The sequence below is a fragment of the Giraffa tippelskirchi genome, chromosome 5 (assembly GCF_054371585.1).
Source record: "Giraffa tippelskirchi isolate mGirTip1 chromosome 5, T2T-mGirTip1v1.2.pri, whole genome shotgun sequence".
NCBI lineage: Eukaryota > Metazoa > Chordata > Mammalia > Artiodactyla > Giraffidae > Giraffa > Giraffa tippelskirchi.
The window spans coordinates 1,399,267-1,414,085 of NC_137279.1; the positions used below are offsets into that span (position 1 = coordinate 1,399,267).

Below are 14,819 nucleotides of genomic sequence, written 5' to 3' on the forward strand. Positions count from 1 at the left end.
CCACCAGCAGCAGCAGCAGCAGTGCCCCTGTGACTCCCACTCAACAGTGTCCAACCGCCATCCATTGAGGCTGACGGGGTGGGCCGCCAGGAGAGGGCAGGGGGCCTGGGGCTGGGCTGGGCTGAGAGCTGTGAGGAGAGCCGTGAGTCTAGCGGGGAGGGGGTGTCTTGAAAGAATCTCCCAGCAGTCCCACCCCTGGTGCGGTTGGCCCGTGGCCAAGGGTTCCATTTTGGAGATTCCATTTCCTGCCCAAAGAGCCCTCAATATAGAATCACATGACAGGGCACATTCCGTCCTCCAAGCGAGGAGCCTCCATTTCACAACTGCCCACCCGCTGGCACCCTGGCCCCGGGGTGTCCCCCCCACGGCCCGGCCACCGCCTCAGCGCGCTGGAATGCCGCAGTGCGCCAGCCGCGTTCTGGGGCGGTCACAGGCCACAGCCGCCGCTCCGCAGGGAGTCGCCGGGGCGGGCGAGGGGGACGGAGGGGGACGGAGGGGAACCCAGCTGGCCGCAGCGGGGGTGGTGGTGGGGCTCCGTCCCACCCACGCCCAGGACCACCACCCCGAGCCTGCCCGCCGCCCCCACCCTGGCGCAGTCAGCACGGACGCCGTAGTCAGCATCACCACCTTGGGTCTTCATCACCCTCGGGCGGCTCTCGGCTACTTACTCAGCCGTTCACACACCAAGCAGCATAATCCTCCCACGTCTGTCCCTCCAGCCTTCCGCCTCCAGACCCCAGCTGAGACGGGAGCACGGCTGAGCCCCCGCGGGGACTCAAGGGGCCCCTGTTGGCCAGCTCGCCCTCCCGACCTCGGCCTCTTCAGGAGTAAGCCAGATCCGGGACAAGGTCAAAGGCAAAGGGCGAGAGATCCGTTTGGTGGGAGACCAGAGAGTCGTGGTCCTCATGGAGGGGAGGGGGCATTGGGAAGGAGACGCTCTGCTCCAAGCTTTCTCCCACTTTTGAGAAAAATTTTAACTTTCTGCACCAAACGGCAGCTTGAGTCCCCACCAGTGTCTCCGGGTCTCCCCCCCGGCCCTCAGCCCTCCGCCCCCGCCCCACCAGCTTCATCCAGCCCTCCTGCTTCCTGCTGCCTCCAGCTTCTCAACGTGGAGGAGGCAGGGCAGGGAGAGACACCCGGGGCTCTTCTCTCTGTTTGACCATGTTATTAATCAAGATGTGGCGAGTTCCAGACCGGAGGTCCTCATTCTGGACAGCTGCTGAGAGTATTTAAGCTGGTCGGTGTTGCCAGCTGAGAAGCGCCGGGAGAGTCTGAGCCTGGGACGGAACCGCCCCGACAGACTCGCTGCAGCTCCGTCCTCCAAGCGTCCCCAGCCATCAGAGGGGATGTGCTGCTCAGGGGATCCTGGGTTCCCTGCCCCGTGCCAGCCCTTCCTGAGCAGAGAAGGGCAACGGGATCCCAGGCTCTCCCTCTCTGCCCCCGCCCCAGTGGGCAGCCAGGTGTGCAGGGCCCACTGACCTGGGTGCACAGCCGGCCTCCAGCCTCCCGGCCGCTCCCGCCTCCCTGCGTCCAGCAGCTGCCGGAGGCTCTGAATGGACTGCCGGTGGCCGGTGGCGCCGGGACAGATGTAGGTCACGGCAGACTCCCGCTCCCTCCGCCCCTCCCACTCAGCCCGCCTCCCTCCTCCTCCTCCAGCCTTGGCAGAGCAGGGCCCCCCCGGGGTTCCCGCCCTTGCCTCTCAGGAGGTCAGAGATGGAAGGGTCCTGTGACATGGGCTCATCCAACTCCTCGCAGAGCATTAAGCTCTCAACCAGATTGGCTCAGTCAAGTCTGCCCTGCGCTGCCTCGTTTATATGATCCTCTTAGCGGGCACCTTCTCATCATCCAGGGCCTTAATTTTTCCACTAAGCTGACCCCTGGGGACCCTTGACACCATAAGTCATGCAGACACCCAAAGCCACTGCCCTCTTGGGAATCGCCGTCTGAAGTAGCACTGAGCAGACCCAGCCTTGGGGAGCTAGTCCCAGCCCCCAACAGACCAGAGGGTGTAATCCCTAAGGGGGGCAGGGGCAGGGCGAGACCCTGGGGTCTACAGCCAGGAGGCCTCCCAGAAGGTGGTGAGCTTCCTGAGGTGGGAGAGCTGGCCCCGCCAGCCAGGCTGGGGGTGAAGCAAGAAGGGCAGACAGCTGGGTGTTAAGGCGTGCGGACGGAAAGTGAGTCGGGGTTGGGGGCTGGTTGCAGGTTTCCTTTGGGGAGGGGCAGGCAGACCCAGAAGGAGCTGGAGCACAGGGCCACCTGGTCTGCTTGGGGACAACCCCCACTCGCTCCTTGAGGACGGGGAACTGGTTTGTCGCCTCCAGTAAGCAAGGCTTGATCGCAGATCCGGACAAAGTGGAAGGCGCAGGGGCCGAGGCTCCTCTCAGGGGAAGGTGTGTTACATACACCCCTGGCACACTGTGGACCCGGGGCCACTTGTGCATGCACTCCCGGGGGCAGGTGCTTGACCTCTCACACTCAGGATGTGTGTGTGTGTGCATGTGTACAGACACACGGGCTGTGTGTTCCCTGTGTGTTTCCAACTCTGGGTATCAGAAGCTGGTACTTTATTTATTCAATAGGTGTTGAACGCCCCACCCGCCCCTGGGACCCTGGGTCTAGCACTGTGGTGAGCTCTGGGGACACGCAGGGGAGTGGAGACGGGGTGCTCCTGCTGTGGGTCTAAAGGGCAGACAGATGCTGACCAGCCGCTGACAAAGTGCCCTCCCTGTTCCAGAGGGACCTCAAGCAGGTGGGAGCCGGGAAAGACCAGGGAGGTGGGTTTGGACAGGTGAGCTTTGGAGGCCTTGGCGAGACGTGATCTGTATCCTGGCGGGGGACGGGATCCGTTCGCAGTTTTCAAGCCCGCTCTGCTGCAGGCCAGACAAGGGCCTGGAGGCGGCCGGGAGTCAGGGGCAGGAGTCCGGCTCCCAGGGGGGGTCCGGCTGCCCCAAGTGCTCTGCCTCATGGGGGCCCTGCGGCCCTTCTTCAGGGCTCCTGGACCGCAGTGCTGCGCGGGTAGCTCGTAGTCTCCCCAGGGCCCGAGGCGGCCCCCAGGCCTGCTCAGACATGCGGTCTGCTCTGCACTGGCCGCAGCTGAGATGTCAGGGCTCCGATGAGACGGGCCCAGGGCTCTCACACGTCCTCTACCCTCCGTCCTGCGTCCTGTGTCCTCTGTCAAAGGAACGGGATGTGCAGCCACGTCGGCCACGCACACCATGCAGGCGAGACGTGCCTGCATCACCCGTCCCGGGACGGCACTGGCGTGGGCCTCTGTGACAGCAGAGGGGGAGGAAAGGGTGCAAACGGGGTCGCCCAGCCCCCAGCCCAGCCCCTCCGAGGCATTCGCTGGCCACCACTGAAGCCAATGTCGGGTGTTCTGACTATCCTCCAAGACCTTTCCCAGCGAGCCAGGGAAATCTTACACCCTTCCCTGTGCATAGCCTTCCCGGCCCTCCTGAGGGATGGAGCAGCAAGCCCCAGGGGCCCTTGATTAAAGGAAGGCTCCCCGCCGCCAGAAGGGCTCTGGGTGGGGGCTGTGTTGTTCTTTCTCCCTTGGTGACTCTGGGTAAAGACATGGTCCAGCTTACTATTGCTCTCCTGTCCCCACAGGACAACAAGCTCAGGCCCGCACGGGACACCTCTTGCTTCCCATGGCTTGGGGCGAGTGGGATGATCTCCAGAACCTTCTAGAGTCCTGCGACCTGCTGCCTGAGTGGGTTCCCGGGGTGAGGCCCATGGATTTGGAGGCTGGGTGACTTCCTCTGATGCAGGGGAGCCCTTGAACTCAGAGGCTGGGGCCTCTGTGCGGGTTGGGTTAGGACCGCCTCTCTGCTGGCCTGGGGTGCAGGCGAATGTGCTGGGCAGGGTTATGATTGAAGACCTGTACACACGTGCCCACATACACACATCACAGCAACACCCAAAGACGGGACCCTCCAGAGAGGGAAAGGCCGCACGTGGCCCTGCGGAGACGGCCCAGGGTCTGGGCCGCGGATGGGCTGGGGTTGGACCCAGGGCTCCACTCACCACTGCTTCCTCGGGGAGGCACAGCTGAGAGCTCGGGGGCGCAGACAGCCCTGCCCCCGCCTCCTTCCAGCCCCCAGCTGCTCTCGGACCCGTCCATACCCACCCCCTAGCACACAGCTGTCTGCCCGCCCCCCCGCCCCTGCTCCAGCCCACCACCGGTCAGGCTCAGTTCACATCTTTCTCACCTCCTGCTTGTGACGAACCCCTGTGGCCTCCCAGGAATGAAGCCCTCGGCCCCGAGGACAATTTCATGCTTGAAAGGCAGCTTTCAGCATCAGAAACGCAAGCCCTGGGCCCACGTGCTGCTGCGAAAGGGCCTGCAGACCCGAGGGTGCAGGCGGGCAGAGCCCCCACCCTGGCTTCCAGGAGGGCCAGGCCTCGGCGGGCCCCGTCTCCCAGGGCAGGTGGGGCCTCCCAGGGCTCGGGGCCGGACAGAACCTTCCAGAGCCTCCAGCAGCAACAAGACGAGCTCCCTCGAGTCTTTGAGGATTCGGTCTGCGCTGTCTTTTCTTGATGTGAACACGGCTGACGTGCAATAGCTACTCTGAGCCACTCCAGGGTCTGACATTTGCTCCGTCGTGAAATGCTCTCCACGACGAGCCCGCTTTCCCCAGGGTCGTCTCTGTCCTGTTTGCTGGGTTCCTTGTGTTTTCCGTCCCTTCTCCTTGTTCCTTTTCCTGTTCCTTGTGTTTTCCATCCCCACTGCTTGCTTTTTTACAGCTGGAGATGGAACCCCTTAATGCCCTTCCTCCGTCCCCCAGCCTCACCGCCGTCACCCCCTCTGCCCTCTGTGTCTCCTGAGGCTCTAACCCGACTCATCCCTGTTCAGAGACGCACTGAGATGCAGGGGAGGGCGACCTGCCTCGAGGCAGCTGATGAATGGGCCGGGGGATATAGTCCCCGATGACCAGCCCAGACAGCGGCTCCGTGGAGGCGGCCCTTGGGTCAGCAGTGGGAGGGTGACCGGCTCCTGCTCACGGATGCACGCCCTCTGCACACGTGAGCCTGCGTGTCGCCCAGCACGTCACAGCCCTGGCCGTGCACACAGCACGAGCTCGCTGCCCCCAGCCACTGCCAGACGCTCAGCCCAGAGCGCCGTCTGCCCTCATGACAGCCCCGGAGGTGGGCGCACCGCGTCAGTTCACGGAGAGGGAAGCTGGGCCGGGAGCCATCGCCCAGGGGTCCCTCGGGCCGCGGCTCGTGAGTGATCCAGGCTGGGGCAGCAAGGGTGGGCTGATCCCCCCACGGCTCAGCCTCCTCACCCTGATGTTCTGACTTTTAAAAATTAGATAGAAGTCAACATTTTCAAAAAGAAAATAATAGTAATAATAAAAAAGGCGACATTTTCAGCCTCCAAGCTGTATTCTTTGCTTGCGAACTTCATTGAAAGGCACACCGGGGCCTCTCAGAAGTTGAGAAGGGCCCAGCTGTTTGCAATTTTTGAGCCTTCTGGTATTTTTTTCAAGGAAGAAATGATAAAACAGAGCTATTGAGAGTAGTAGCCTGAAACCGGCGCAGCGTTGTGTGTTATTAAACGGCTGTGTGCGCAGTTGCCCAGTCGTGTCCAACTCTTGGCGACCCCATGGGCTCCACTGTCTGTGGGATTTCCCAGCAGGAATACTGGAGCAGGCTGCCATGTTCTTCTCCAGGGGATCTTCCTCACTCAGGAATCGAACTTGTGTCCTCTGTGTCTCCTGCATTACAGGCGGATTCTTCACCACTGAGCCAACAAGGAAGCCCCGTTAATTAGCTATACCCCAATACAAACTTAAAATATACAAAATATGAGTAGCACATTTTAAATATTTACAATTAATTACTCAACACCTGTAGCCCAGAGACACACATGCCAGGCATTGTCATGGCTCCGACCACAGATGACCGGCTGGTGATGGACGGCTAATCCTCGGTGCCCTGCCAGCTGTGCAACGCGGGTGTGAACACCATCTGTGCATGAAGATGTAAACCGTGTCCTTGTCATTCGCTGCTGTCAGTGTTTTCTCTGACCACATGGGTGACCCACTGAGATCATGGGGGCCCTGCCCCGGGAGCCCTGGAGGCAGCCCAGTTCAGTCTCCTGACTTAGACGCTGGGCCCCTTGGAGCCCCCAGCTGTGCAGAAGCCTGTTGGCCCTAAATCTGAGATCCTGGAGGTGGCTGAGCTTTCTCCACCCACCGACACCCTCCCCCACTCCTGGCCCGCACGCTTGTCCACCCAGCTCAGGCACGCTGGCCTCTTGATCCCCGTGTTCACCCTCCCCCCTGTCCGCAGGACGGCCCGCCCGCCCTCCCGTGATCCCCACACGGAGCGTCTGGTCCCTGTGACCCCACAGGCTAGCCTGTTCTCGTATCTCAGGCCTGTCTCCCTCCAAGCCAGGGTCCCCCAGGACCCATGATGCCTGCCTCCGCCCTGCGCCCAGGGCGGTTTCTCCTGCACCCACAGCCCCCAGGTTGGCAGGTAGTCAGAGATGTCTCTCCCCATGACCTCCCCGCCCCACAAGGACGCGTCCCCTCTGGGCAAAGGAGACCTCCGCCTGTCCTGGAGGAGCCTCTGGGCTGGAAGGGCCTTCTCCAGCAGGCCCACCCCTGGCGGCAGTTGTAGTGACTTCTGTGCCTGCCAGGAAGTTGGTATTTGTTTTGGTGTGGGTGAGGAGCCGCGAGAGGTTGCCAGGCAGAGAAGTGACAGGGCTATGTTTTAGGAAGAACTCTTGGGTGTCAAGTGTTGGCTAAATTGAGTGGAGAAACGCTGAAGTCAGGACCCGTCTCCCCAGTAGCCTGGCACTCCCAGGGGAGGGGCTGTGTCTCCCACATCAGCCCGGGGCTTCCAAGGGCAGGGACGGGGACCCCCACCCCGTGCCTAAGCCCGAGACACCCCCAGGGAGAGCTTGATGCTGTGGGCTACTTGACCCGAGGGAAAGTGAGGCCCAGTGGGGCCACGGCTGCTCCCAGACCCCCACACCCACTGCCCAGTTGGGGCCAAGACCCCGGGTGGGGGGAACAGTCTGAGGCTGCCCCACCTCCGGTCCCAAGGGCAGCAGGGCTGCCTCCCGGGGTCGACTGTGCTCCGTCTGGCACCAGCTTCCCGAATTCCCAGCAGCCCGGCCACACGCAGCTGGTGCTAAAGATCAGGCTGAAACCCCATCCCCGACCGGCGGCATGGCCTGGGGGCGCCGTGCCCAAGCAGGACACTGTGGGCAGGGTCCCGCCCAGGGCCGGGCAGGGAGCTAGGCTGTGGCCAGCCGGCACTCGGGTCCTCGGGGGCCCAGCCTTGGAGGAGACGTGGCTGTCAGCGCCGTGCTGAGAGACCCAGGGACGGGACGCTCCCAAGGGCCCGGAGGGGAGACTGCCTGCCCTGGGGTGGGGGGCGGGCTCCTTTCTGATGGGGGCACCATCTCCCCTTCCTCCTCAGAGAGCTCTCGTCCAACCGGGAGGCTTCAGCTGCAGTAAACGGCGTCTGTCACCACCGCAGCTGGTGCTGACGGCCACAGTAGGGATGGGGACCCACAGGTTCTGAGCCTCCGCAGCAGGCGGCTGAGAAGCCTGGGCACCGTGGTGTCACTAATCACCTAGCCTGCCTTTCCGGTTCCCCCCAGGGCGGTGGGCAGCCTCTGCCCACCTCCCCCTCTGACTCTCTGAGGCCAAGTCGCTCGGCCCACTGTGCTGACTGATCCCTGTGTTTGTTTACTGGCCCTCTCCCCAGTTCGCAGTGTAACCTCCGCCCCACTGGGAGAGACTGTCTTCTTTCCTAAGTTGAGAGTATGCTTGGCCCTCACTGGTTGAATGGATGACTACCTCCCACCCCACCCAGAGGGTATTCAGGGTGCAGACACTTCTGGTCACCACTGCCTGGTTTCAGGCTGGCACATGGGGACCGCCTGGAAGGATGAGGCCTGAAAGGCAGGGAAGCAGGGGCCTCATCTGCGCTCTGTGCCAGAAAACTGGGCGGACAGGACTGGCGAGCCTCCGAATGGAGCGGGATCACACAGGTGCTTCAGCAGCAGCTGTTAGAAGAGCGCTTGGTCACAGCCTCAAAGTGGGGGCCTGGAGGTAGAGGGGCAGGGCGTGGGATTAGTCGAGGGACCTTCCTTCCTCCACCCTCGCCGCATCGTCCCCAAGCCATCCACTCCCCTGATTCTTCGTGGAGAGGAAAGTGAAGTGGAAGGGAAAGGGAAAGTCGCTCAGTCGTGCCCCACTGTTTGTGACCCCACGGACTGTAGCCTGCAGGCTCCTCGGTCCATGGGATTCTCCAGGCCAGAATACTGGAGTGGGTAGCCGTTTGCTTCTCCAGCGGACCTTCCCAACCCAGGAATTGAACTGGGGTCTCCTGCCTTGCAAGCGGATTCTTTACCAGCTGGGCTACCAGGGAAGCCCTGGGTGGAGATGGAGGGTTGGTTACATCTGAACACACAGAGGGAACCACAGCCAAGAGGCAAAATCAGTTTCCCTTTATTGATCAGGGGCTCAGCTCCCCAACCCGAATCAGAGATGCAATGTGTTGGAACTCCAGCAAAGAGTTAAATATTCTCGAACACAAATACTAGAGCAGCAGCAGGAATTGACCGCTGAGTACAGGAGGACACTGGTCCCTACACATAAGGACGAGAATAGCACTTTACGAGGGCCGCCCAGTGAGACATAGACGTGGTCTGCAGACGCTGGAGGAGCCAGCCTGAGCGGTCTCGGTGCTTTAGAAACACATCACCTCCTTAACCTCCTCCAAGTGTTTTTACCACAATTGGTCCCCACACAGCTAACTTCTCAAACCTGGCTCCAAATAAATGCTTGATTTCTTTTCCAAAGCCTACAGTTCAAGATCCCAGGAGGTGTGGGCTGCTGTCAGAGTCCAGTTGGTGATGGAGGGGTCAGGCGGACATGACATCCTTGACCATATGGTTGCCGAGGGCCCTGACCTCACGCCAGGGGCCCCCTGGGCTCTTGCAGGCTTGGGCACCTGTAAGCCCACAGCTATCCTGTGGGGGGTTCCTGTCGTCACGAGACGCTAGGGCTGGGGAGCCCTCACGACTCAGCCACACGGCTGGGAAGGGAGCCAGGTGGACACACCTTTTGGCCCCTCAAAACAGGGGTTTCTCCATTTATAAAATGAAAGACCCAGGTCAGCTCACCCGCAAGCCTGTCCAGTCCCCACTACAGAGCTTCCTCCTAGGAACCAGAAAAGACAGAGGAAAAGAAAGAAAGCAAGGAAGGAGAGAGAAAGAGGGAGAAAGAGAATCCCTACCCCCCGTAAAACAAAGACAATTCCAGCAGAGCGACAATCCAGTGCCAGGCACGGCAGAAGGTGACTGAGCCTTTGGTTTGCTGGCTCAGTGGCAATTTGCTGCTGCTCCTTCCAAATTCCCAGCCAGCACCCACAAGTGATTTCAGGGCCCAGAGGTGCACCTTCCCCTTGGTCCCCACTTCCCTCTTCCTAGAACTCTCATGATTCTGGAGAATGCTCCCAGGCCTTCCCTGGGCTCCCCACCAACCACATCCGGGAAGGGGGCACCTGCCAGCCTAGGTGGTTGGATGCCTGCCCCAGGGAGATTGACAGTGGCCGGCTGGGTCTCACTAATGCCCGTGGCGGAAAAGGAATTTACTGCCTGGTGATGGGTTTGTGCTCCTGGAGACACGCTGATGGGGCCCCAGCGTGGTAGCTCCAGCGACCGGGAGCCTGACCACCTGAGGCCCAGTCGTGTCCCAGCCTGGTGTCCACCCTGGAGGAAGTAGCCCTGGGCCCATCTCCACACAGGAGAAAGCACATGGACGGCTCTCTTGTACGGGCGTGATCTGAACCGTGTGGGTGAGACATGGCGTCTGGGGCTCATGGGTCCCTCAGGGGCCTAGTAGGCTTTCCTCTGCTCCCCAGCAACAGTTCCACTGATGATGCAGCAAAGGCCGGCGTCCTCTGGGACTGGCCTGGACTTACCTCTCTGTAGAGGCTGGGGGCAGGTGTGAGCTCAGGCCTCCTGGGGGCCAGAAGCCTTTATTTACAAAAACTATGGGGATGAAGAAACTGCCCTCACATGGTGGGCAGCAAGAGCATTTAAAGGAAGAAAAATGTTGTCTCCTGGCTGACTTTCTGAGATCGGTTAAAATGATTCCAGGCTAAAAAGACCAAACCCACAAGTTGGGTTGTTGTTGTGGTTGTTCAGTTGCTAAGTCTGAACAGTTACAGTTCAGTTGCTAAGTCATGTTTGATTCTTTGCATCCCCATGGACTGCAGCATGCCAGGCTTCCCTGTCCTTCACTATCTCCTGGAGTTTGCTCAAACTCATGTCCATTGAGTTGGTGATGCCATCCAACCATCTCATCCTCTGTCGTCCCCTTCTCCTCTTACCTTCAATCTTTCCCAGCATCAGGGTCTTTTCCAATGAGTTGGCTCTTTTCATCAGGTGGCCAAAGTACTGGAGCTTCCGCTTCAGCATCAGTCTGTCCAATGAATATTTACGGTTGATTTCCTTTAGCATTGACTGATTGTTCGGTCTCCTTGTTGTCTAAGGGACTCTGAAGAGTCTTCTCCAGCACCACAATGCCGAAGCATCAATTCTTCAACACTCAGCCTTCTTTATGGCCCAATAAATGGGCTTCCCTTGTGGCTCAGCTAGTAAAAAATCCATCTGCAATGCGGGAGACCTGGGTTCCATCCCTGGGTTGGGAAGATCCCCTGGAGAAGGGAAAGGCTACCCATTCCAGTATTCTGGCCTGGAGAATTCCATGGACTATATAGTCTATGAGGTCGCAAAGAGTCGGACACGACTGAGCGACTTTCATTCACAAGCTGGGCAGAGATAAAATCCAGGGGAATTTGGTGGAAGTGACATGAACAGCCAATGACCTTGCTACCTGGTCAACACTACTGGACATTTGTGATCTTCTAATATTTAATTCTATGGATAATGCTGATATATAATTTCCTAGTCACGTAAGCATAGCCTGGTCTCAAACTTATTTATTTGTTTATAGCTTGCATAGCAGGTGGACTTAGTTCTCCAACCAGGGATCAAGCCCGGGTCCACAGCAGTGAGACCGCGAGTCCTAACCACTGGACTGCCTGGGGATTCTCTAAACGTATTGAACGTCTGTTTTCTCATCTCAGTGGAAAGGGTGTGAACTCTTGAATCAGATGGACTCGGGTTTAAATACCACTTTTACAACCTGGAGGCTGTGAGCCTGGAGTGGCTAGGACAGAGGGAAGCAGAGGGAATTTTGTCAGCCAGGCAGAGGGTCATCAATCACTGGGGCCACGGGCCGTGGTGATGAGTGGCTTCGTACTCTGAATAAGGCGGCAAGCTGCTGCAGTGTCCTGAGCGCAGGGATCATGAGATCTGACGTGAGCTGGTATTTTTTAATGTTTATTTATTTGGCCGTGCTGAGTCTTCGTTGCTCTGTGCAGACTTTCTCTAGTTGTGGTGAGCGGGGGCTCCTCTCTAGTTGCGATGAGCAGGCTTCTCGCTGTAGCGGCGTCTCTTGCTGCCAAGCATGGGCTCTAGGCATGTGGGCTCAGTAGTTGGGGTGCACAGGTTTAGTCGCCCCACAGCATAAGGAACCTTCCTGGACCAGGGATCGAACCCATGTCCCCTGCATTGGCAGGTGGATTCTTAATCCCTGGACCACCACGGAAGTCCCTGACATGTGTTTTGAAAGGACCCCTCTGGATGCTGGGTAGAAAACAAGACGGAAAGGAAATAAGAGTGCGTGCAGGGGACCAGATGGGCTTCCAGGGGGGCTCGTGGTAAAGAACCTCCTGCCAGTGTAGGAGAGGCAAGAGACGCAGGTGCGATCCCTGGGTTGGGAAGATCCCCGGGGAGGAGGAAATGGCAACCCACTCCAGTGTCCTTGCCTGGGAATCCCAGGGACAGAGAAGTCCACGGGGTCGCAAAGGAGTCGGAGACGACTGAACACATGTGCACACACCACCAAGGCAGCAGATGAGCGGCCCCGCAGTCACTCGGAGAGAGGAGGTGCCCCTGGGGCCGCAGGGCAGGGAGACCTGGTCAGGTTCTAGAAGCACCTGCACGCAGGACAATGGCGGTCTGGCTGGACCATCACCGTCTGTCATTGGGTATCGGGGGGTTACATCAGGTGTCTGTTCCTCTGGACTGAGTTCCTGGGCAGAAGCGTGAGCCGCTATCATCCACTGATGGAGCCCAGCTCAGCTGTACTTGGTGAGGGACGGTGAACCGCAGCTGCACCCGTGTGCCCCTGACCCCATGCCCTCCTGCCCACCCCGCCGCCCGCCCCAGCTGTTCAGACTCCACGGCCAGAGGACTGAGGGCAGGGTGGGGCTGCAGCCAGGGACGAGGTCGCTGGAGGAGCGGGCTGAGGTGAGGGAACCTGCAGCCTGAAAACCCCGAGGCTGAAAGAGGAGGGGTGAGGGGAGGGCCGGCGAGGAGAGAGAAACAGGCTCCGCAGGCTCTGCGAACGCAGCTGGTGAGGACTTCCCGGCGGTTCAGAGGTTAGGAGTCTGCGCTTCCACTGCAGGAGTCGCAGGTTCAATCCCTGGTCGGAGACTAAGATCCCACGTGCTGTGTGGCGCAGTGCAGCCAAAAAACAAAGGAGGAAACGAGATGAATATGGCTGGCGTGGGCTCTAATGCAGCCCACCAGCCACGTGGTTCAGGGGGACGCAGTGGGCGGAGGGGCGCCTGCACACCTGATGGAGGAGCCAGCTGTGTGCCCCGCTGGGCCCCGAGGGCCAGGCGACTTAGTCTTCGGGTGGAGGGCCCTGCCTGGGCCTGGTCTGCAGAGAAGAATCTCACCAACGCACCTCCAAGGGCTTTGGCCCTGCCCACCCGAGGCCCCCCGGCTGCCTTGAGCCCTGTTTGGATGTCACTTAATCCTCCCTGAAGGGGGGTCACTTTCTTTCTGTCAAGGACCATTGCTCAAAGCCTGCGAAGGCCCTCCTCTGCCAGCATCCTTGCCCAGTCCATTCCTCCTCACCCACACTGCCCCCCGTCCTCCCGTTCCAGCTGGTGCCTTTCCAGCGTCGCACACACGCCAGGCCCCTCGCCTGCATCTGGTCCCCTCTGTCCTCTGAGGCCCCCGAGGAGAGGCGGTGCCACCCTCTCCCTCTGCCTGTCCCCACCGCCCCATCCAGGGTGCTGCCCCGGAGTTCTTCAGCCTTGGGAGCGGCGCCAGGAGATGGGAGCCTTCAGGCAGAAACCTGAGCGGACGCAGCCGGTCACGTGTTCGCAGATGACCGCGAGGAGACGGGAGGGTTGCGCCTGGCGGGGGCGGGATGGCGGCCATGGCCGGCCTGGGGCTGCCGGGGAGTCAGGCCCGGTGACCTTCCCGCGTGACCTACGGGCAGTGCCCTTGACAGGCGGAGAAGGTTTAACGGGTCTTAGCGCTGGCGTTTAATGAGCCGGCCAGGCTGTTAATTGCTTCGTCAGCTTTTCTGCCAGGGCCACTCTGGGAGGACAGGAGGCGAGAGGTTGTAGAGCGGTCTGGAGCCCTGAGGGCCGGGAAGGCCCCAAGGGCAGTCAGGCTCCTGCCTCCAGGGTCCCCGAGGTGAGGAGCACAGCACAGGCCAGGAGTAGGAGAGGCGATGTCTTTGCCTAAGATCTATTTTTACCGTTTTGCTCATCACCAAGGCCTGGCGGAGCTGGCAGGCGGGCTCATCCCAGTTGCAGTCCGCCCCCCTCCCCCGCCCCCCGAGAGTTCCCCAGAGGTCATTCCATCAAAGACACAGAACCCTGAAATCAAAAGAGACAGCCACTCCCCAGTCACAGGCCAGTGTGGCCCTGGGGCTGTGATGGTGGCCGTGTAGTCTGGCCCCAACGAAGAGCTGACAGACATCATCAGACAGGCTTCCTGAGAGGTGAGGAGAGATGGGCATGAAGGAGAGAAGCCTTGAGAACAGGTGTTAGGGGAAGCACTGACTGAAACCGCCCACCCTGGCCAGGCACCATGGTAACCATTCACATGAGCTGTTTTATGACAGGAGGTCCTGCCAAGGGACACGGAACTAATAAGCCTCCACCAACAGGAAGAGTTCAGGAAAGGTCAAAAGGAGACACCACATGTCTGACCACCTCCCAGAATCCTTCTCTCTGGCATCCATCTTGGCTGCAGCACCAGGAAGGACTCGGAGTCAGAATGATGGGCTAAAGACCACTCGGGGACTAACCCCATCACCATAAAACCCGAGACTGCGAGCCGCGTGGCAGAGCTGTTCTCCCGGGTTCCCTTGCCCTCCTGCTCTCCGCCCACGCGCCCCTTCCTCTTGCTTTGTCAGCAGATGTGTCTCCTCGGACAATTCGTTTCCGAGGGTTAGACAAGAGCCCAGTTTCAGGCCCTGGAAGGGGTCCCCCTTCCTGCAACACTCCCCACCCCCACACTTCCTGTCTGCCCTTCCCCCCACCACGTGGAGCTGTGAAGCCTCTCTGGACCTCAGCCCTGGAGGGTGGTCCTGGGCTGGCATGGAGCAGCGCCACCCCTGCAGGGACCACAACGCGGCGGGGGGCCAAGGGATACAGCAGGAGCTGGACAGGGGGCAGGGAGGGTGGGCTGCAATTTCAATTCAAATTTCCATGGCCTTTTGACCTGATTTTCTTCAACGTGCCTCCCAGGCTACCCAACTCTACAGCACCCACGGCCGCCCCTCCTGTCCACTGGGGACACAGGTTAGCCTGATGCTGATTCTTTGGGAGACAGCTACTGTGCCCAGTGGGGTACTTCAGTGCCTCCGGACTGTAAGCCTGGCCTTTGTGCCCCAGCCGAGAGGTGGGGGCTGCGGGTAACCAGCAGCAATGTGAAATCCTGATCCCAGTTACAACCAGAGTTGCTAACAACAGGT

At 60.1% G+C, this 14,819-nt stretch overlaps 1 protein-coding gene across 1 annotated transcript in view; it reads right to left on the reverse strand.

Moving 5' to 3' along the window:
- IGFN1 (immunoglobulin like and fibronectin type III domain containing 1) overlaps window positions 1-1,542 on the reverse strand; it is a 30,546-nt gene extending 29,004 nt beyond the window's left edge. Inside the window, exon 1 of the mRNA XM_081487417.1 lies at window positions 1,480-1,542. The gene's annotated coding sequence lies outside the window, so the exon portion shown is untranslated. The remainder of the gene's footprint in view (window positions 1-1,479) is intronic.
- Window positions 1,543-14,819: the final 13,277 nt, after the last annotated feature.